Source organism: Cervus elaphus, chromosome 31, assembly GCF_910594005.1.
Source record: "Cervus elaphus chromosome 31, mCerEla1.1, whole genome shotgun sequence".
In the NCBI taxonomy this organism is placed as follows: Eukaryota; Metazoa; Chordata; class Mammalia; order Artiodactyla; family Cervidae; genus Cervus; species Cervus elaphus.
In genome coordinates, this window is record NC_057845.1 from 16,300,408 (window position 1) to 16,324,304 (window position 23,897).

A 23,897-nucleotide genomic window follows, 5' to 3' on the forward strand; every position below is an offset into this window, starting at 1 on the left:
ATGTTTGCAAATGTTCTGTGGATGTAACTGGTTTCTGAAATACACATTGGAGAATTATTGTTTTTGTTTTGCACAGATTTGAAAAATATTTGAATTAGCCCAGAAATTGAATTTCTTGTAAACATTATGATGCAAGCGTGTGTCCTTTAGATCTATTGATTTCATAGCAAAGAAAAATTATTTTGGGGAAATTTTGAGTGAATTCTTAAATCTGTAATTTTCTTTCCCTCATATTCTCTTAGAATTCTATTTTTTTTTTTAAGAAATGGTCCAAATGTCATAGTTTGTCTAGGGAGACTTTCAGTACATATGAAAGTCGGTAATTCTTAAAATTTTATTATTAATATTATATTAGCACAGTAAACTAGCGGATATGATCAGACCATTAATTACTGTAACAGAAAAAACTCTGAGGTATCATTTTTACCTGGATTCCTGTTTTGATGAAGCATGCAAACAGCATGAATCAGAACAAAGTTCTTTTAAAAATCAATAGTGATAAGTGATGGATGAAAAATGCAAATCTATCTTTGTGAGCAATAGAGTTTTTAATTGAAGTAATCTATATGGTCAAGAGAATAGTATGTGTCCCAGGAAGGGTTCACGCAAGGTGAAAGATGGGGAATTAGCTTTGTAAAAAGTGTAAAGGAAAAAAAAGTTAGACTTTTTTTGTTTTAAATACCATAGAGTATTCTGTTCATTAGCCTTTGAAGTTTCCTGTTTTTCCATTGATTATTCACTGTAATTATAACCATGCATTAAACAAGGTCACCTAGGACATAACTGAATATAGTAAGCTTGAATTTTAGTTTTGGAGCCTCACTCCAAAATGGAAATGAGTGTGGTTACTTAGAAAAATAATTCTCATACCAATTAACATATTCCCATTGTTTCTTTTATGATGCAAATTGCCATTAAAGCACTGTGCAAAATTTTGCTACACATCACATAATGGAAGAGAAAAGTTCTTGCCGTCTAACTTTAATAAGTAAAAGGATTACCATTATAAGCATTTTCAGCATTCTGAATTATACCTTAAATATTTCTCACCAAGTGAAACACATAAACCAGTTATAGCTGCCAAGGCACCCTATTATATCTAATATGTTAATTCCAAGAGGTGAAATGGTAGCCTGATTACTCAAAAACATACACACAGCACATCAGCTTTTTGATTCTACTTCTTCATTCACTGAGAACTCAGACGCTTACTTGAAAGACTTTTTCACTTTAATTGTCCTTGTTCTGGGATACCCAACTCCACGTGCACATGGGCTTCCTGTGCAATATCGGGACTTTAATTTTATGTCAATGACCAAAGTCTATTTCAGTCTTTAAATCTGATTATCAAGTGAAATGTTTCAGCCTTAAAAATTTTACTTCACTTTACCCACAGCCTAAATCATAGTGTTAAATAGCTTAAAGTGAAAGGAAAGTCACTCAGTCATCTCTGACTCTTTGCAACTATATAGTCCATGGAATTCTCTAGGAGTGAAAAGCCTTTCCCTTCTCCAGGGGATCTTTCCAAAACAGGGATTGTCTCCCGCACTGCAGACAGATTCTTTACCAGCTGAGCCACAAGGGAAGCCCAAGAATACCGGAGTGGGTAGCCTATCCCTTCTCCAGGGGATCTTCCTGACCCAGGAATTGAACTGGGGTCTCCTGCATTGCAGACAGATTCTTTACCAACTGAGCTATCAGGGAATTACTGCCAATACAGTCATTCATTTCAGGATTGTTTTCTTTCCACTATCTACTCCCTGACAACCACCATGTCTTTGAAGTCACTGCCCTCCTCCTACATTTCCTTATCCTGCACAGAGTACTGAATTTTGCTGTTAAAAAAAAAAATAATTCTATACAATAACATGTTGTTGCCATTTCAAATACACTCTTGCCAAAAACTAAAAAAAATAATGGATCCATGTCATTTATTATTTTACGTAATCTCTTAGCTATACTCCCTATACTTGACCAATCTTTCTTGAAACATTTTCTCTTATCTCCATGACAAACACTACCTTGGTTGTTTACCTATAACACTGGCTTCTCCTTCTCAATCATGTTTTCTAGCTTTTCTGTACTTCTCTGAAAGCAAAGTGAAAGCAAAGTCACTCAGGCGTGTCCAACTCTTTGTGACCCCATGGACTGTAGCCTACCACACTTCTCTGTCCATGGGATTTTCCAGGCAAGAGTGCTGGAGTAGGTTGCCATTTCCTTCTCCAGGGGATCTTTCCAACCCAGGGATCGAAGCCGGGTCTCCCACATTGTACTCAGATGGTTTACCATTTGAGCCACCAGGGAAGATACTTCTCTATCTTCAACTATTGAAGGACTCTTTGGTCTTTTAGGGTTTTCCTTCTACGTTTAGACTCCATTCTCTTCAAGTTATTTCATTTATTCCCATAACTTTGAATCCAATTTGCTAGTTTTACCTGTGGCAGAGGAAATACTGTCATTGGTTACTCACTGACTTTTCCTATGGAGGGTTATGTCCTTCAGCAAACACCTGGGATTATTGTGACTTGCTTTGACCAATGAAAGGTGAGCAGAAGTGACATGCCATGTCTGGGATCAGGGTAGAAATATTAAGAGCTGTTGCATATTATTGCACTTTACTTTTCAATGTTAACTTTCTTTTTTTACCTCCTTTGCTGTGAGACTGTCTTCTACCAGACAGAAATCTTGATTTCACTTGGATTCAGAACTGAAGACAGATGACAGGATTATAGAGAGCTTCAACTGGCATCTAACCGAGCAAGAAGTTAAAATTTGTATTTGCAAGCCAACATCTGCTTAGAATTATTTGTATATATGTCTGTGTGTACTAAATTGCTACAGTCATGTCCGACTCTGAGACCACATGAACTGCAGCCCACCAGGCTCCACTGTCCATGGAATTCTCCAAGCAAGAATACTTGAGTGGTTTACCAGGCTTTCCTCCAGGGGATCTTCCCGACCCAGGTTTCGAACCCATCTCTTATGTGTCCTACATTGGCAGATTGGTTCTTTACCACTAGTGCCTCCTGGGAAGCCCCATTTATATTCTTGCCTGGAGAATCCCAGGGACGGTGGAGCCTGGTAGGCTGCCATCTATGGGGTCGCACAGAGTCGGACACGACTGAAGCGACTTAGCAGCAGCAGCAGCAGAGCAAAAAACATTGAAATATTCCCTAATGGCTCAGTGAGTAAAGAATCCCCTGCAATGCAGGAGATACAGGAGATGCAGTTTCAATCCCTCTATCTGGAAGATCCCCTGGAGGAGGAAAGGGCAACCCACTCCAATATTCTTGCCTGAAGAGTCCCATGGACAGAGGAATCTGGTGGACTACAGTCCAAAGGGTCGAAAAGAGTCACATATGACTGAGTACATTCCAAAAAATATTATATATGTGCCACATAATCTTTTATTCTTTATCCATTAATTTATTGATAGACAGGGTGTATTTCTAACTCAGCTATTATGAGTAATGTTGCATGGAGTGTGGGAGTGCTATCTCTTCAAGATAATTATTTCATTTTTTCAAACATATACCCAGAACTGGAGATGTTGAATTATACACTGTGATATTTTTCAATTTTTTGAGGAACCTCCATACTGTTTCCAATAAAGGCTGTACCACTTTATATTCCCAGCAACAGTGCACAAGGGTACCCTCTTCTCCACACCCTTGCCAACACTTGTTATTTCTTGTCTTTTTGATAAAAGACATACTAATAAGTGGGAAGTGACTTCTCATTGTGGCTATGATTTGTGTTTTCCTGATAGTTATTAATGTTGAACATCTTTTCATAAACCCATTGGCCGTATATATGTCTGCTGTGGAAGTAAAAAATATTTATTCATGTTGTTTCCCATTTTTAAATTGATTTTATTGTTGTTATTGCTCTGTCGTTTTGCTATTAAGTTGTGTGAATTCCTGATATATTTGGTATGTTTAACCCTTATTGGATATATTGTTTGCACACATTTTCTCCAATTCCATAGGTTGACTTTTTTTTTTTTCATCCAGGATAGCTGCTTTTGCTGTGCAGAAGATTTTTAATTTTCTGTAAACCACTTATTTATTATTGCAATTGTTTCCTTTGCTTTTGATGCCAAATCCAAAAATGTCATTTCTAAACTACTGTTAGAAAACTATCCCCATGTATTCTTATAAGAGTTTTAGAGTTTCATATCTTATGCCCAGGTTTTTAATTCACATTGAGTTAATTTTGTGTACAATGTAAGATAGGGTTCTGATTTCTTCTCTTGTATGTGGATATCCAGTTTTATGACCAGCATTTATTGAAGAGATTATTATTTCCCCTTTGTGTATTTCAGGAGCATTGTAAAAAATTAATTAACCATATGTGTGTGGGCTTACTTCTAGGTTCTCAATTCTGATCCATTAATCTATCTGCCTGTCTATATTTCAATAGCACACCCTTGTTTACTATAGCTTTTTTATGTAATTTGAATTCAGGAAGTGTGATGTTTCCAGCACTTCTTATTCAAGAATTTTTTAGCTATTTGAGGTCTTTTGTGGTTCCATACAAATTTTAGAATATTTTTTCTTATCCTTGAAAAAGGCCTTTGGAATTTTGATAGGGATTGCACTGAATCTGTAGATCACTTTGGGTGACATGAGCATTTTAATAATCTTAATTTTTTAAATCCATAAATACAGAATATCTTTCCATTTGTTGTGCTTCTTTCAATTTCTTTGATGAATATTTTATAGTTTCTTCTAAGTTATCCAATTTATTGGTGTACAATTGTTTGTACTCAATTTCTTATGATTCTTAGTATCTCCGTGGTATCAAGTGTTAAACGTCTTATCTTTCATTTCTGATATTATTTATTTGGCTCTTCCCCCTTTTGTTCTTTGTCAGTCTAGTTAAAGTCTCATTAATTGTGTTTACCTTTTAAAAAACTAGCTGTTAGTTTCACTGGTTTCCACTGATTTCCTCATTCTTATTTCATTTATATTTTCTCTGATCTCTGTCATTTCCTTCCTTCTGTATACTATGTACTTAGTTTGATATACTTCTCATAGTTCCTTGAAATGTAAGTTTAATTGTTCACTTGAGACCTTTCTGAGAATGTTTCTCTCTGTAAATTTCCCTCTTACAATGATTTGGCTGTGGTCTATATGCTAGATCCCATATGCTTGTGTTTCCATTTTTGTTTCTGTAAAGATATTTTTTGTTATCCCCTTTGATTCATCTTTGACCCACTAGTTGTTCACAAACATGTTGTGCAAATTGTCCATTTTTCCTATTACTGATTTCTAGTTTCATTGGAAAAGATACTTAATATTTCAACCTTCCTTAATTTTCTAGTAATAATTTTGTAACCTAACATTTGCTCTATTTTGGAGAACATTCTGTGAGTACTTGAGAATATGTATTTGGCTGCTGGTTGGATGGAGTGTTCCATGTATGTCTGTAGGACATATTTGTATAGCTAGTTACAAGAAGTGCATGCACACCCATTTAAAAACTGCCTCTTTGTTAACCATTAAGACTCTTGAATGCTAAGCTTCACTGTCTCTCAGATTCAATATATTGGCTCTCAATTCAATAAATATTCCTTGAAATAATGAAGAAAGAAAACCTCTATGACCCACCTCCCAGAATATTGGAAATAAAAGCAAAACTAAACAAATGGGATCTAATGAAACTTAAAAGCTTTTGCACTACAAAGGAAACTATAAGTAAGGTGAAAAGACAGCCATCAGATTGGGAGAAAATAATAGCAAATGAAGAAACAGACAAAGGATTAATCTCAAAAATATACAAGCAACTCCTGAAGCTCAATTCCAGAAAAATAAATGACCCAATCAAAAAATGGGCCAAAGAACTAAACAGACATTTCTCCAAAGAAGACATACAGATGGCTAACAAACACATGAAAAGGTGCTCAACATCACTCATTATTAGAGAAATGCAAATCAAAACCACAATGAGGTACCATTACACGCCAGTCAGGATGGCTGCTATCCAAAAGACTACAAGCAATAAATGCTGGAGAGGGTGTGGAGAAAAGGGAACCCTCTTACACTGTTGGTGGGAATGCAAACTAGTACAGCCACTATGGAAAACAGTGTGGAGATTCCTTAAAAAACTGGAAATAGAACTGCCATATGACCCAGCAATCCCACTTCTGGGCATACACACTGAGGAAACCAGATCTGAAAGAGACACGTGCACCCCAATGTTCATTGCAGCACTGTTTATAATAGCCAGGACATGGAAGCAACCTAGATGCCCATCAGCAGATGAATGGATAAGGAAGCTGTGGTACATATACACCATGGAATATTACTCAGCTGTCAAAAAGAATTCATTTGAATCAGTCCTAATGAGATGGATGAAACTGGAGCCCATTATACAGAGTGAAGTAAGCCAGAAAGATAAAGAACATTACAGCATACTAACACATATATATGGAATTTAGAAAGATGGTAATGATAACCCTATATGCAAAACAGAAAAAGAGACACAGAAATACAGAACAGACTTTTGAACTCTGTGGGAGAATGTGAGGGTGGGATGTTTCAAAAGAACAGCATGTATACTATCTATGGTGAAACAGATCACCAGCCCAGGTGGGATGCATGAGACAAATGCTCGGGCCTGGTGCACTGGGAAGACCCAGAGGAGTCGGGTGAAGAGGGAGGTGGGAGGGGGGATCGGGATGGGGAATAAGTGTAAATCTATGGCTGATTCATATCAATGTATGACAAAACCCACTGAAATGTTGTGAAGTAATTAGCCTCCAACTAATAAAAAAATTAAAAAAAATAAAAAAATAAAAAAATTAAAAAAAAAAAAAAAGAAAAGTGAAAATATAATCACAGCACACTGTCAATACCAACTTTAATACATTTGCTCATTCTTTATGAATTTCCCAGAAATAATTTTGAATCTTTACCAGACATAACCTAAGGTGTTTGATAAATACTATTATCTTTATTTTTCTATAGATGGTTTCATTTTTATTGAATCCCAACTCTACACAATAGTGAACACTACATTTCTTTTAATATATGCCATCTTAAGCCCTTGCACTTTGAATAAGACTAAAGGAGAATAAGTGAAATTTGGCAGTACAAAATATTGAAAAGATGTACTTACTGCCCATTCTTTATCTTCCACTGTTCAAGCATCATCTGAGAAGTTCCTTTTTCTATCTGATCTTTGGATATAAATCAATGCCTGTCCCAGAAGCATATTTCAATTTCTAACATTAAACACACTCACAGACTTAGAAAATAGGCTTATAGTTATCAAAGGGGAAGGTGGGGGAGGGATAAATTCAGAGGTTGAGATTAACATATACGCACTACTACTATAGAGAAGAAAGATAATCAACAAGGACCTACTGTAGAAGCACAAGGAACTCTACTTGATAGTCTGCAATAACCAATATGGGAAAATAACCTTAAAAAGAATAGACACATGTATATGTACAACTAAATCACTTTGCTTTACATCTGAAACTAATACAACATTGTAAATTGACTATACTCCAATTTAAACAAATATTTCCTTTTTTGTTTTTTAATTCTCTCTCTTTCTCCCTCTTTCCTGTCTCTCCTAGTTGTGAAGTACTGCAGGAGTGCAGGAAATTCACCAGAGTGGTCTTTGATTTTACACTCTTCTCAGTTTTACTTCGGTTTACATAGAAAATTATTCTGTTCCATATGTTGTCATGTTGCTGAGATATGCAGAAAATCCATGGAGTTATCTAAGAACCCACTTCATGGAAAATCAGTAACAATATCTACCCTCTTCACTTGAGTTATAATTAGGTAAACAAGACCTCTAGCTTTATACCATCATTTGGGGCATAAGTCTGTCCTGTGGTTCAGTTTCCTGTAAGTTTCCTAGTTTCATTTACTCAATTCCAGGCTCAGTCTCATGAATAAATCTCCGCTTAGGGACAGGTTTCCTTGCAAAACTCTTTTGTTTTTCCTATGTGTGTGTTCAGTAGCTAAGTCATGTCTTACTATCTGTGACACAAATGGACTGCAGCACACCAGGTTCCCCTGTCCTCTATTTCCTGGAGTTTGCTCAAATTCATGTCCATTGACTTGATGATGCTATTTCATTCTCTGCTGTCCCCTTCTCCTTTTGCCTTCAGTCTTTCACAGCATCAGGTTCTTTTCCAATGAGTTGGCTCTTTGCATCAAGTAGTCAAAGTATTCAAGCTGCAGGTTCAGTATCAGACATTCCAATGAATGGTCAGGATTGGTTTCCTTTAGTATTGACTGGTTTGATCTCCTTGCAGTCCAAAGGACTCTCAAGAGTCTTCTGCAACACCATAATTCCAAAGCATCAATTCTTTAGCACTCAGCTTTCTTTATGGTCCAACTCTCACATCTGTACATGACTACTGGAAAAGCCATAACTTTGACTATACAGACCTTCATTGACAAAGTGACGTCTTTACCTTTTAATACACTGTCTAGTGTTGTCATGTTTCCTTCCAAGAAGCAAGCATCTTTTAATTTTGTCTCTGCAGTCACTGTCTGCAGTGATTTTGGAGCCCAAAAGTCAGTTTCCACTTTTCCCCCTTCCTTTTACCATGAAGAGATGGGACCAGATGCCATGATCTTAGTTCTTTGAATGTTGAGTTTTAAGCCAGCTTTTTCACTCTCCTCTTTCACCTTCATCAAGAGGCTCTTTAGTTCCTCTTCACTTTCTGCCGTTGGAGTGACATATCATCTGCATATCTGAGGTTGTTAATATTTCTCCCAGCAATCACAGCAGTCTTGATTCCGGCTTGGGATTCACTGATCCCAGCTTTCCACATGATGTTCTCTACATATAAGTTAAATTCGCTGGGTAACAATATATGACCTTGTCATACTTCTTTCACAATTTTAAATCAGTCTGTTCCATATGCGGTTCTAACTGTTGCTTCTTGACTTGCATTCAGGTTTCTTAGGAAGCAAGTAAGGTGGTCTGGTTTTCCCATCTCTTTAAGAATTTTCCACAGTTTGTTGCAATCCACATGGTAAAAGGCTTTTGTGTAGTCAATAAAGCAGAAGTAGGTGTTTTTCTGGAGTTCCCTTGCTTTATTATCCAATGAATGCTGGCAATTTGATCTCTGGTTCCTCTGCCTTTTCAGTTTGTACATTTGGAAGTTCTTGGTTCACATACTGGTGAAGCCTAGCTCAAAGCATTTTGAGCATAACCTTGATAACATGTGCAATGAGCACAGTTGTACGGTAGTCTGAGTATTCTTTGGTGTTACCCTTCTTTGAGGTTGGAAAAGAAACTGACATTTCCCAGTCTTGTGGCCACTGTGAGCTTTTTCAAATTTGCTGACATATTGAGTGCATCACTTTAACAGCATCATTTTTGAGGACTTTAAATAGCTCAGCTGAAATTCCATCACCTCCACTAGATTTCTTTTGTAGTAGTGCTTCTTAAGTTCCACTTGACACCAAACTTTCCTTTCTTCACTTAGTCCAGGAGCAAGGCAGATTCTCTCTTTGTATCATTCCAGTCTGAATGCAAAGTAATTAGACCCAAATCAACAAATATTCTTATTTTTAATGCATATGTACTTATCAAAATGAAAATCAAGTCAAGAAACTTTCCTTAACAGACTACTAACTCTTCAATAAATTCAATTCAGCAATTCCAAATATCAACGTAGGCTTTACTTAGCAATTTATCCAATCAAAATAATGACATTAAATACAAAGCATCCCAGAAACATATATTTACCGTTATGTGTGTTGGAAGTCACAGACATTATCAGTGTTTCTCAGAGCACAGTTCCTGATTCATCTTTAATTACCTGGATGTGATTTAAGAATTCAAACTTCCTGATTAACACCCCAGAAATACTTGGTGAGAATCACAGGGACAAAGGAAAATGAATCTGAGTTTTATGCACTTTAAAAATGAATGTACTAAAAATATAAATGTACATAAGAGCAAGATGATGCAATTAGGCCAATGACAATGACACATGTACTTGATTTATTTACATGCTATATAAATAATTTAATTCTATCCTCTCTTACAAGGTAGAACAACTTGCCCTAACAAAAATACTAATTATTAAGAATGCAGTAACCACAGAGTGTAGAGATGCAGTGAAGCCTTCCAGATATTTGGACAAAATATCAAATTGCGGTTTTTCTGAGGAATTTGGAATTTCAGACACTATTGATTTATATATGAATAATTTAGTTAATATGGAAATTATTATTATTAGTGTACTTAGTTAACTTCAAGATCATGAATTTGGCTTCCTTACCTGGACTTTATATTTTAGAAACATTTAATTTGTAAAGCCACTCTAAACAAATTTGTGTTTGAAGTAACTCCTAAAACAGCCAAACAACTAATTATTGAAGTAATTAGGCTAATTAATCAGTTGAGACTACCAAATGTTCAGTATTTTTCAGTGTATTTTGAAATAATTTCAGAGAAGAATGGACTTTTTAAAGCACCTTACACACTAAAGGTTTTTCTTGTTTTTATTTTTATTTTTTGATTAATTCATTTGCAATATTTTATGACTGAGTAGTAAAAAATTGTTAGTCAAGACATCACTGAAGAATGATACTAACCAGAATACACTACTAATATAAATATTTATGCATTTTGTTCCAGTTAACTAGGTACATACATGCAATAACTCCCTGGATAATTGATGTTAAGCATTGATTTTACTTCTCAAATTGTCTTAAACACATCTGAAACTCAGACAAGTCTTTGAATAAAGTGGACATTAGAGTAATTATGAAAATGCTTATTGAGCTGTAATATTAACTACTTAACCTTTATTATAGTTTTTGACGTTTTAGCTGTATGCAAGCAGCTGACTCATTGCATAAGTCCCTGATGCTGGGAAGGATTGAGGACAGAAGGAGAAGAGGGTGTCAGAGGATGAGACGGCTGGATGGCATCACCGATGCAATGAACATGAACTTGAGCAAACTTCGGGAGATGGTGAGGGACAGAGGCGCCTGGTGTGCTGCAGTCCATGGAGTCTCAAAGGGTCAGACACAGCTGGGTGACTGAATAGCAACAACATGGTTTCTAATCTAAAGCCAGTCAACACAAGTCATTAGGAAATGGAACTTCAGCCATGTCACGGTATTAAACTTCTCTAATTCTCAATTCCTAATCCAGATGGCTTGTGGACAAAGTGAGTTATTGATGAAACTCTTAGCTGATGCTCACTCAATGAGAGCTATTATTAGACCTTGAGATACTGTCCTAGTTATATTCTTTACATATTCCAAAGTAGCTAAGTTTTTTAAAAAATAAGGATGCTTCTATCTTTGACATTGTGCATGTGTCTCACACACACACCTGAGCTTCATTGACTGTGTTCCCTCATTTGAAGTAATAAGAAACCATAATAATGAAACTGTAAAGATATTTTGAAGGACAGAAGAGAATCTCAGGTCAGCCTGTGACACCTATTTATTAAGGACACAATGATTATCTATTTTTGGAAGTATCATTTATAATTATTTAGGTACTATAAAATATCTCAAAAAGCCAACCTCTGTTTGCTTTGATTTACATATTACAAATATATGATATCAAATAATCAGCATCTTCTATAAGCATGTAGAGACTCTGATCATCACAGTTGTGGCTACAGAGTCAACAGGCACAGTGGGATACTCTATCACCATACGATGTGCGTATTCAGGTGAAAAAATGGAATTCATCTCACTTCCACTCTGAAGTGATGATGTCTTATAATAAAGAAGAACATGAGAAAGAACTATAGAATCTCAACTACTTTTTAGCTATATTAAAGGGAGAGAATAATAATATCAGGTAACAAGAAGGAAAAATGTGATAATGTGCAGTGAATTTGTATAAAATGTAGTAGGGTGTATTATCATGTGAATGAGATGGGATTTTTTAGCAAAGAACAATGTAGACTTCTAATTTTGTAACCTGTGACTTACTGTAAAAGAAATCTTATTTTTCATTTTCCTCAGGCTATTCCCACTAACTTCTTCATCTAATTTACCAGCCAAATTGGTTTCCCAAATTCAAATGTCTGCCTATGCTAATAGAATCTATAGAGAAATGTAATTACTTAATCCATTCATTATATAGGATAAAGATAGTACAGTTAAAATGTCAAATAGAATCAAGGCTATCTGAATGAGAAATATTTTCAATTGTAATTTTTCCTTTCCCAAAAGAGACATGAAAGTATAATTTCCTGTATGCATGAAATGTTTTATATTAGCTCCTGAAATGAATAGTCTCAGAAACTATTTAAAAGTAGGAAGGATTCATATTACTGATTTTGGACCAGTTTTGCAATCTTTCAGGGCCTCAGTTTCCTCATCTCCAAACTAAGAATTATGAGCCAAATGTCCCTCATTAAATTGTTAACCAAAAGTTTTATGAGTCTAGAAAACAATCCACTTTTTAAATAAGGAAAGAATGCAGTGGGATTTGTCAATTTAATGGGATTGAAGAAATTACAGTATTAAATTGATTGACATTGAAAGCTGAAATTGTATTAAAAGTGTTTTAGAGAAAAATGCTTAAAAATAAAAAACTCCAGCTCATAAATTTAATTTTTGCCCACATATACTTGGAGAACTTCTGTTTTTGTCTCCTGCAGAAACCATGCATTTCTCAGAAAGGGTGTGACTCAGATGCAAGGAGGTGTCAAAAGGGATGTAACCTGTCTAGAGTCTGTTGTAATTATTCTGTGACAGTTTTCAATAGCAATATATCCATTCAGGATGGAGACTGGAAATTATAAAGAAAAGTGAATTCACATTTTATCTGCAAAACACGTATAAGCATACACACACACTCACATACACACACACACACACACACATACACAAGCTCGATGTGATTTTAGTAATCTCAGTGGGTCTAAAGTAAACAGTTTTCTGTAAAATCCATATAATATGGAGAATTTGAAGTTGAGAACTTAAATTTTGAAGGATATGAATACTACATATTCTTTATTTCATATCCATTCTTTCAATGGATATTGAATGTTTAATACATTAGACACTTGGCATATATCTGTGAATAAAACATCGGAGATCCCATCATGGTAAGGATGTACATTCTAGGAAAGAATGTAGCTAAAATAAATAATAACCACACAGTATATAATTAAATGTAACATTAAAAGTGAGTAAGTTCTTGAAAATAAAGAGAGAGAGAGAAGAAAATGAGACAGGTTTAGAATGGGTAGATTGAGGGGATTGAAAATATTCTTTTCAACTACATCAACCACATGCAATATAGGCATGTAGTAGTCAAGGAGATAAACTTAAGGAGGTTTTGCGAAATGGGTATGTGGAATCAGAAACTTAAAGTTCTCTGGAGATGTAGGCAAAGGATGGTTATCATGAATGACTATAGGGTGAAACCTCTGTGTGTGTGTGTGTGTGTGTGCGCGCGCACACCTCAGAGGTGTCCCACTCTTTGTGACTACTTGATGTGTAGCCCACCAGGCTCCTTTTTCCATGGGATTTTCCAAGCAATAATACTGGAGTTGCCATATCCTGCTCCTGGGGTTCTCTCTGACCCAGAGATCGGACCCTTGTCTCCTGCATTGGTAGGCAGATTCTTTTTTTTTTTTTTTTCGTTTATTTTTATTAGTTGGAGGCTAATTACTTTACAATATTGTAGTGGGTTTTGTCATACACTGACATGAATCAGCCATGGATTTACATGTATTCCCCATCCGGATCCACCAGGGAAGTCCAAGTAATACACAGAAATCATTGAAGTGAAGAAGAGTTGATAAAAAGTTTGCATAGGGTCCACGAGATGTCTATTTAATAAAACAAAGATTGACTTAAATGGAATAAGTGGAACTATATTTGTTCTAAACCTGTATCCCTAATATATAATGAAGGTTGCAGTTATTGGTAATGTAAAACATATTAAAGATTCTTGTCTAAAAAGTAAAAATGTATTTCTATGAAAACAATAAAATAATAAATCACAGTACATTATTGACTATCTTTACTAGGAAAAATAAAATTATTGAAATCATGTCAAATCAAACCCAACACATGATGTAAACATTTTAGTAGTTTTTTTTTTTTTTTTGAGTTTGATATCTGTCAGTGAGATGACTTTGGAAGTTTGCATTTGTTTCTCTTACTTATATTGACTGGCATTTTACAGATACGGAAACAAAGGCACAGATAAAGAAAAGGCTTGCTGATAGAGAGTTTCCAGGACTTAGACTCAGAGGTTGACACTTGCTAGTGCTTTCCAGAAAAAAAAAATACCAGTCCTTCCACATAGACATGTTCAGTCTCTTCTCTTTGCACCCCTGCATGGCAAGAGCAATAGCTATAAGAAAAGTTAATTGTAGTGCCTAATGAGAGGACTTCTCCTATGCAGATGACTTGAGCTATTATACATGTTATTGTACATGTAGTATTATAGCTATATGTAACAGTCACAGATGCACCAAAAATGAATAATACTTATAAAATTAACAACTTGAGGGAATACAATTCTGAATATGTTATTATTTATTATTTTTAATTAAGAAAGAAGAGCATTCAATTACCTTGACACTGACTTTTGATTAATTGCATTTTTACTAATCCCCATAAGAAAAAATGCAATTTTTCTTAAAGATGTCAGTGATTGTTTTCCTAACTGATGCAATGGTGTCCAACTTCCGACAATCCTGACACCCTCTCTGAATACAACACAATGTATCATTTTTCAATTTGACTCTAATGGGAAATCTTCAGTGTCATCTTTTTCTCTTTGGAATGTGCTAAATAGAGGTGAAAGTTTTTTATTTCCTAATCTACATTGAACTCACATTTAAAAGAGTAAAGATTAATATTAGACTTTCTGATTGAAGTGCAGTTTAACCTTTGCATCATGTTTTGAAACATACTATGGTCTTCAGGTAGAACTGATGCAACTACATATTTTTATTCAATCTAATAATTTTAAAAAGTAAAAATAGTCTTTTTTAGTGCATTTCAAGAAAATTCTAAAATCATCAATGACAAGGTTAACATTTCAGGGCATTCAATCTGTCTTTTGAATATGCATTGCCAGACAAGCCCTAGATACCACCAAAATATGTTTCCCCAACAGTAAATCATCATCATGATTGCTATTATTGATCTGTAGAGTCAGTTACTGAATCTATCCATGGGATTCAACACCATCTATCTTGATATTATATAGCCCCATCCTGCTGCCTAAACCCATTAAACTGTCATCTGTGGGTTTACATCATTTTTATTTGAGGGGCCTAGTGAAACTTTGCACTTTACTTGTTTTCTAAAACACTTCTAAGACCAAACTATCTCATCAGGAAAATTTCATTGTTTCCTGTTAATATCTGTTACCAAGATTGGAGGTCATAATAACTTTTAGTGGGAGTATAACTATTATCACTGAACATAGCATGACATATGTAGTATGCATGCTTATTATCATGTCTATACATGCATGCATGTGTATATATATGTATAGGCTTCCCAGGTGGCTCAGTCACAGAGAATCAACCTGCCAATGCAGGAGACGTGGGTTGGATCTTGGGTCCTGAAGACCCTCTGGAGAAGGAAATGGCAACCCTCTCCAGTGCTCTGAGCACAGAAGCATTCACACACACACACACACGTACACATCATGTATGTTGTTGTGTTAGTCACGAAGTCATGTCTGACTCTTTGCCACCCCATGGACTATAGCCCGCCATTCTCCTCTGTCCATGAGATTAACCAGGCAAGAACACTGGAGTGGGTTGCCATTTCCTTCTCCAGGGGATCTTCCTGACCCAGGGATCGAACCCGCCTCTCCTTCAAGTTTCTCCTGCGCTGCAGACAGATTCTTTACCACTGAGCCACACAATGATGATGATAATTTAAAGTTATTGGAACATGGGAAATATTATGTAACAGTATATGTCATGGGGCACACAGAGAGACTCAGTGAATGCTATTTTACTACTGTTAGCTAGCTCTCAAAAATAATTGAATAGTAATAAAGGAAAGATGGGCTTCCATCATAGCTCAGTTGGTAAAGAATTTGCCTGCAATGTAGGAGACCCGGCTTCGATTCCTGGGTTGGGAAGATTCCCCTGGAGAAGGGAAAGGCAACCCACTCCAGTATTCTTGCCTGGAGAATCCCATGGACAGAGGAGCCCAGCAGGCTATAGTCCATGGGGTCACAAAGAGTAGGACACGACTTAGCGATTAAACCAAACCAAAGGAAAGATATTACATATATAAATCAAGCACTTAATACCTTTTCCTAGAGTTAAATGGAAGATATATGGAGTATGAAATCAGGAGTTTTCCCTACCTTCATTTCCAAACACTTTCAGGGATTCATTAATGTATTTCAATGTGTGCATGGATAGCTTGCATGTAGGAGACCCGGGTTCAATTCCTGGCTCGGGAAGATACCCTGGTGAAGGAAAGGGCAACCAATTCCCACATTCTTGCCTGAAGAATCCCATGGACAGAGGAATCTGGCAGGCTACAGTTCATGGGGTCACAACAGTTGGACATGACTTACTGACTAAACAACCAATGGATATCTTGACAATGCAAGTGGAAGATTTTATCTATGCATCTCTGCTAATTGATGAGGAAAAGATCAATAGTTTTCAAGATCTCAGGAGATGTCATAATCTATAAATTATTAACAAATACAGGATAAACAGTAAACATATTTTTAATTTAAAAGATAATTAAGAAAATCAGTTTGCTGAAAATTAAAGGGTGACATACTTTACTTAGTTTACACTCAAAATTTTGAAAGTAAACTTTGGCTATTAGCTCAATATCAAAATGAAACACTAAACACTGCACATCTGTAGCCTAAAGCTCATTGCATGAAGTGTGTTAGATATATTCAGTGTAAAGCAAGTACATATTGCATGTAAAGAAGAAATGCACTCGTATAGTTATTTCATCTTTCTGTCTTTCAACCTATTTATCTAAAAGTTAGCATAACATATACCCTTTTGCTATGAGTAACTTTGTTATGGTTTTGCCTATATTTTCTCCATTTTGTGATTGCAAATTGCTTTTTATACTTATAAAATTATAAAAAATTACTGCTTCAATATAATGTTTTGTCGATTATATTTCATAGGTGATGAAGCTGAATTTTTAAATCATAGTAGTTATGTGCAATTGAACACGCTCTATAACAGCTATTTTAATTGTGAGGTAAGAAAATAAACTACAGTTAACTGCAAATAATTACTCCCATTTTTGTTCAATATTTTTCCCACATCAATGCCTCTGGAAACAATTTGAAGGACAGATAAATAATTTCCTTTAACTTGATAGAATTGGCAACATTCAGTCATAGGGAAAATAAATTCTTTCTTTCCTATGGTCACAAAGCTTCATTGTTTTTCTCAAGTGCCTGAGCACCAAAGAGTGAAGTTTTAACTAATCGTTTTTTTTTTTTTAACTTTATTTTATAAAATATGATCTTTACAGTATGGCAACATTTCCAGAAATTATGAAAGCACTAACAAAAGCAATGCTTAAAGAAATTTAAATATACACACACTGCATTTTCTCTAAGAAAATTCATGTGATATACAGAGCTTATCATATATTTATAAATGTATTAGACAATCATATTCTGCATATACAGTGCACTGGATTCCTAGCATCAGAGAGGGAAAATGATGAATCCATTTTTTATGCCTGTCTTTAAGGAACTTACACTTTGGTTGATTACATAATGATAATATAGTACAGGAAGTTCACTGCTGTGATGGAGATATTCCCTAGGCTGCATAAGATGAGCACATCAATTGATACTTTTCCTTAGGACTAGGGGGATGCTAGGAAGATTTTCCAGAGACAGTGACAGCAACATGACAATGCTGGTAGTTGTATACCGTTCTGTACAATCACAGTCACATTGTCCCAAATGACTGAATTTAACGGGTGGTAAATACATCACACAGTGTATATCATATGGCATCTATCAGTTGGCAGAGTACATTGTACACACTGGGTTCTTTATGAATAGTTGACAGTGAATGTAGTTAAGATATATACTTATCCATATTTTATTATTTTTCACCCTAGTGAGGCCTAATTTGTTTTGTTTTGTTTTTAAACTGGGTTGCATTTAAGCATGTTTTGAAGGCAGGAATCAAACATTAATAAAACATATCCATCTCAGTATTTTTCAGATTTCTAAGGTACTGGGCATCGAAAACAGTTCCAGCCATGATGAAATGTGCAGCTATAGGCCCTGTCTCTGTCTCTTTGTATCTCTCTCAACCCCATTATCTCTCATTATTCACTTTTAAATACATACATATATATTAATAATATATTATAAGTATGTATATATTAACCAAAACCTTTACTGAACTTATAAATGGTGGGCACATTCTTCACATCAGAGATTTCAAGAGGAATAAGACTGGCCCTAAAGCGGTGGACCTAGAAAAGGTCACTCAGTGTGATAGATGTCAGGAATATGTTGAGATGAACATATATTTTTTCTGGGCCTTAAATTTTCAAAATTTTATCCTAACTACCACACTAAAATTGCTGAGTTTTTTAGTTTAAAAAAAAAAAGGAGTGACATGTGAAGGGCTCAGGGTGTGAGCAAACCCGGGACACAGCGGATGGGGAGAGATGGTGAGGATGAGTGAATGGGGATTTGGGGTGGGGAAAACAGACCTGAAAGATTTTGTGCCAGGTTAGGGAATTCAAGACACTATTCTACAGGCAAAAGGAAATAAGCGGAAGGTGCGTGCACAGCTTTGTTTCATGAATCTAGGTTCAGTATAAGTGTTGGATTCAGCACACAAGAGGCCAGTGACAATAACAACGATTTTTGCTAGGGCTAAGGAGAGAGAGGCTAGCTGCCCGGATTCAGAGTTTCCAAATTCCCAAAGTGAAAATAAGAGAAGGCTTGGGTAGCCTCATTCAATTGTATGTCTACAGTGGGACAGTGAGAACAGTCTACTTTGCGTCTGTTTTGGGGGGATAGCTGCTTTACAATGTTGTGTTCATCTCTGCTGTACAATGAAGTGAGTCAGTTGTATGTAATCATATATCCCCTCCTTCTTGGACCTCCCCTCACCCACTTAGGTCACCAGAAAGCACCAGACTCAGCTCCCTGAGCTGTAATAGCAGGTTCCCTCTGTTTGTTTGACATGTGGCAATCAATGCACATACATCAATCCCAATCTCCCAATTCATTCTTACCCCTGCCCATGTCCACGTATCTGTCTCTATGTCTGTGTCTCTATTCCTGCCCTACAAATAGCTTCATCTGTGCCATTTTTCTAGATTCCACATCCATGCATTAATATACGATATTTTTCTCTTTCTGGAGAACAGTGTACTTTGTGTAGAGGCAACAAAAAATGCTTTTTGTACTTTGCAGAGAAATTGAAAGCATAAATACACTAACTGAAAGTTTGTTGGCTTTGTTCTATCATTGTGATTGACTGAACAATGCTAAATAAGGCTTCCCCGGTGGCTTAGACAGTAAAGCATCTGCCTGCATTGCAAGAGACCCAGGTTTGATCCCTGGGTCAGGAAGATGCCCTGGAGAAGGGAATGGCTACCCACTAGAGTGTTCTTGCCTGGAGAATTCCATGGACAGAGGATACTGGTGGGATACAGTCCATGGGTTTGCAAAGAGTTGGACATGATTAAGCAACTAACACACTCCCAACTCAATATATCTGTAAGCTTCAACTTATTGCATTGTATTATTTATCCTTTATCAAACATTAATACAAAGAATTTCTATGTGAAAATTAATGTGGAGAGTTTCTAGTCACAGAGACATCCTCCAATGCTTAGCTACGCCAGTTCAACTTGACAGTAAGTTCGTAAGGATTCACATTTGTTTTACCTTTTTCAGTGCATCTTTTTTGACTCCAGCCTCAAAAATATTATATAATTTTTTTTGCAAGAGCCGTATGCAATTTTTATTTTATCAGCTTTCATTCCTCCCCATGTGAAACTTTAAATGAGTTTAATCAGAAGCAAAATATATTCACAAACAGCCATAATTAGCCTTGAAAAATGTACAGTGAAACACTAAACTTTGAAATCATCCTTTGAAAGTCTGTGCATGGAAATTGTGGAGTAGGCCATTCATTATGAAACCACAAAATAAAGAAATGAAACCTTCCAAAGAAAAGTAGATTCAAATTTCAAAAGAGAATTCTTGGAGAACTGACAAAAGATGCTCATCTTATACTGCCAAAGACTTCAAAAGAGAAATGCTTTATTTCCTTGATTATTTCCGTCAAGAACTGGATACTCATTCTGAATTAATGAATCAATAACATCAACCTTTACTACCATTTAGCCATTTTAAGTGCTTTTTGTAGAAGAAAAATAGCTTCAGAAGTTTTTAATAAATATAATTGAACTGATGATATATTTTTGTATGTTAAGATATTTCATGGAAAATTTGTGAGAAAACACAAAATAATACTATAATAGATTTCTTAGATTGTTATGAATCTTCACACAACTTATATTTAAGACTTTTCTTAACCATTTGTACAAGCTAATTCATGTAAAATAATAATTCGAAAATTAAAATGCTTTTCAAAATGAATAAGAAAGACGCTTGAACAATAAGGAGAGAAAATAGTTGACAAATCTGCTGTAACAGCTAATGAATATGACAAAGAATAATTTTAAAGAAGTCACTGACAAATTTGGGTAAATTCAGCCTCAAAAACAAAAACTGTAATGTTATCTATTAATGCAAGAGATTGATATACAGGCATTTTTTTCTTCTTCCTAAAAATTATACTGAACACAATTCAAAGTAGTAAAAATCCATTATTTTTTCTTTATATATATTTCTATTTTTCTGTGATAATTTAATACATATGAAGTTTGACAAAATACTATCCATCATTTTTCTGGCCATATTTGACACTTGTTTTATCTTATTATTATTCTTGAAAACAATTGGGTCATATAGATAAGGGAGAAGTTAAAAAATGATTCACTCTGACTATCAAATAAGCCAGGCACACACTGCCTTCATTAGACCTCCAAAGATCTCATTTTAAGTCTAACCTTGTGTCAAACTCTGGGAGACTTTAAATAAATTCTATGAAGAATTCATTGTATAAATCAAATACTAAGGATACTAAGGGGTTTTGTTAGATATGGTAATGGCATTGAGATCATTTAAGAAAATGGTCATACTTTTTATAGTCAAACAATGAGTGAAAAGCTATCAAGGACTGAAGTTTGCTTAAAAGTACTTCATCATTGAAAAAGAGGAAAGAAAAGGGATGAAATAGGGAGAAATTTTAAAAAGAGGAAAGTTTAGAAAAATGTTAATCATTTTCAACCTGAATGATATTTGTTTATTATTCTAGTCTCTCTGCCTATAAAATTAATGTTATTTTTCATAATAAAAATAGTCAAAGAAAGGGTTTATCTTGATATTTGGACTTGAATTGACACATTAAGTCACTATATTTTCTGAAAGAAGCTGACCTCCAATATGACCGAGTAAAAGAAAGAAGTTTAACTTTCTGTCACTTGCTTTAAAGACTAGAAGTACTAGTAGTGTTCATCACTCAGCCAGTCATCTTTGTGACCCCATGAACTGTAGCCCACCAGGCTCCTCTGTCTATGGAATTCTCCAGGCAAGAATACAGGAGTGGGTTGCCATTTCTTGCTCCAGGGGATCCTCTCAACTCAGGGATGGAACCTCTATCTCCTGCATCTCTTGTACTGGCAGGCAGATTCTTTACTGCTGAGACACCAGGCAAGTTCTTTTGCTTGTATTACTCTTAGATAAAAGAGATATTAACAAAAATGAATCTACACTCCACATAGTGATAATCTATAAAGGGAAGGGAGATTCTAGAATTTCATGTATCTGTAGAATCTATGTCTGAAATTATTTATTAGAATCTCTAGAGAATATCCATGAATAAATTGCAGGTTGCTATTGTATTACTGAAATTAAAAGCCCAAACCACTTTCCAGGGAGAGGAATTTTGACTCAAAAGATCAAAAATCACCATTAGAGCCCAGCTGTATCCTTTTTCAAGTGAGGCATTTGAAATTCAGACCAGTGAAATATCTTATACAAAATCATAGAGGTATTAACTATAAAATTAACACCAGAAAAAAATTTCCCTCATCTCTAGTCCAGTAGTCATGTAGGGATGTGAGAGTTGGACAATAAAGGAAGATGAGCACCAAAGAATCAATGCTTTTGAACTGTGGTGTTGGAGAAGACTCTTGAGAGTCCCTTGGACTGCAAGGAGATCCAACCAGTTCATCCTGAAGGAAATCAGTCCTGAATATTCATTGGAAGGATTGATGCTGAAGCTGAAACTCCAATACTTTGGTCACCTGATGCAAAGAACTGACTCGTTAGAAAAGACCCTGATGCTGGGAAAGATTGAAGGCAGGAGGAAACAGGGATGGCAGAGGATGAAATGGCTGGATGGCATCGCCAACTCAATGGACTTGAGTTTGGATAAACTCCAGGAGTTGGTGATGAACAGGGAGGCCTGGTGTGCTGCAGTTCATGGGGTCGCAAAGAGTCAGACACGACTGAGCAACTGAACTGAGCTGAATTGAACTGAACTGATAGCCCTTTATTCTTTTCCATGTATTATTTTTAATGTCTTTACTATTCTTGAAGATTTCTAGAAACTGGAAAAAACTTTAATGATTGAGTTATACCCAGAGGCAAGGAATGTTGCATCCTTTTCAAAAGGTTTTACAGCTGTGATTTTCTGTTGCTTCCATTGTAAAGATGTTTGGAAACCATTCTCATAAGCATAACCTTTTATATGTTTGAGTATAGTTATTAAATCTGTCTAGGCCTTTCAGGCAAGATAATGCAAATTCTTCTACTCTCTCTGTACATACCATATTTTCTGCCATTCTTGTAATATTTGCTCTCTGAAAAATACAAGTCTTTTCCATGCATTTTTATATTGGATAACCACAAATAGAAGATATAGTATAAAAAAAATAAAAGCTCTAGTAAAATATGCAATTCATGAAACATTTTCTATTACATATTCTCTATCTCTGTAAATATTCCACTTCTGCAGTTCTTTGATCTCTCTAAATTTGAGAAACCATAAAAGTATTCATCTAACTGAATGCAATACTTCACAATGCCTTAATGAAAGTTTTTGAGATTTTTATGACATTTCATAGCAGCGTGATGTAAAGAGAATATCCAATAGATTATTTTTTAAACTGCTTTGAAATCCTCTTTCCAACAATTAAATGTGTGACATTATCTTATTTTGAAAAATAAGAAAAGACCCTTTTCCTCATTGGAAAAGACCCTGATGCTGGGAAAGATTGAAGGCAGCAGGAGAAGGGGACGACAGAGGATGAGATGGTTGGATGGCATCACTAATCTGATGGACATGGGTTTGAGTAAGCTCCAGGAGTTGGTGATAGACTGGGAAGCCTGGTGTGCTGCGGTCCATGGGGTCACAAAGAGTTGGACACAACTGAGCGACTGAATTGACTGATACAGATCTTATTTTAGTTTTGTAGGTCAACAAATTATTCTTAAAATTAATGTACTAATACAGAGGTTGAAGATATTTCTTTAAAAAAGCCAAATATATTAATGAATTAGATATAATGGGTTTCAATTTGCTTGAAAACTATACTTCCTCAGTAAAACTTACTTAGCTGTAAAACTCCTGGTTCACAGGGAATCCTTGATGACCAAAAGGTAAAATCAATAGAATCAAAGTTGCTATCATGTAATCATAGGTCGATAGTTCAGTGTTTTATCCTCTCATTTAACTTCTCATTCCACTACTATAAAATTCCAGAGAATTTATTTTAAAAAGGAGTATACCTATTTATAGGAGGATTATGTTTGAACTCTTTTTCCTAAGTAAAGAATGTATTTTCTAC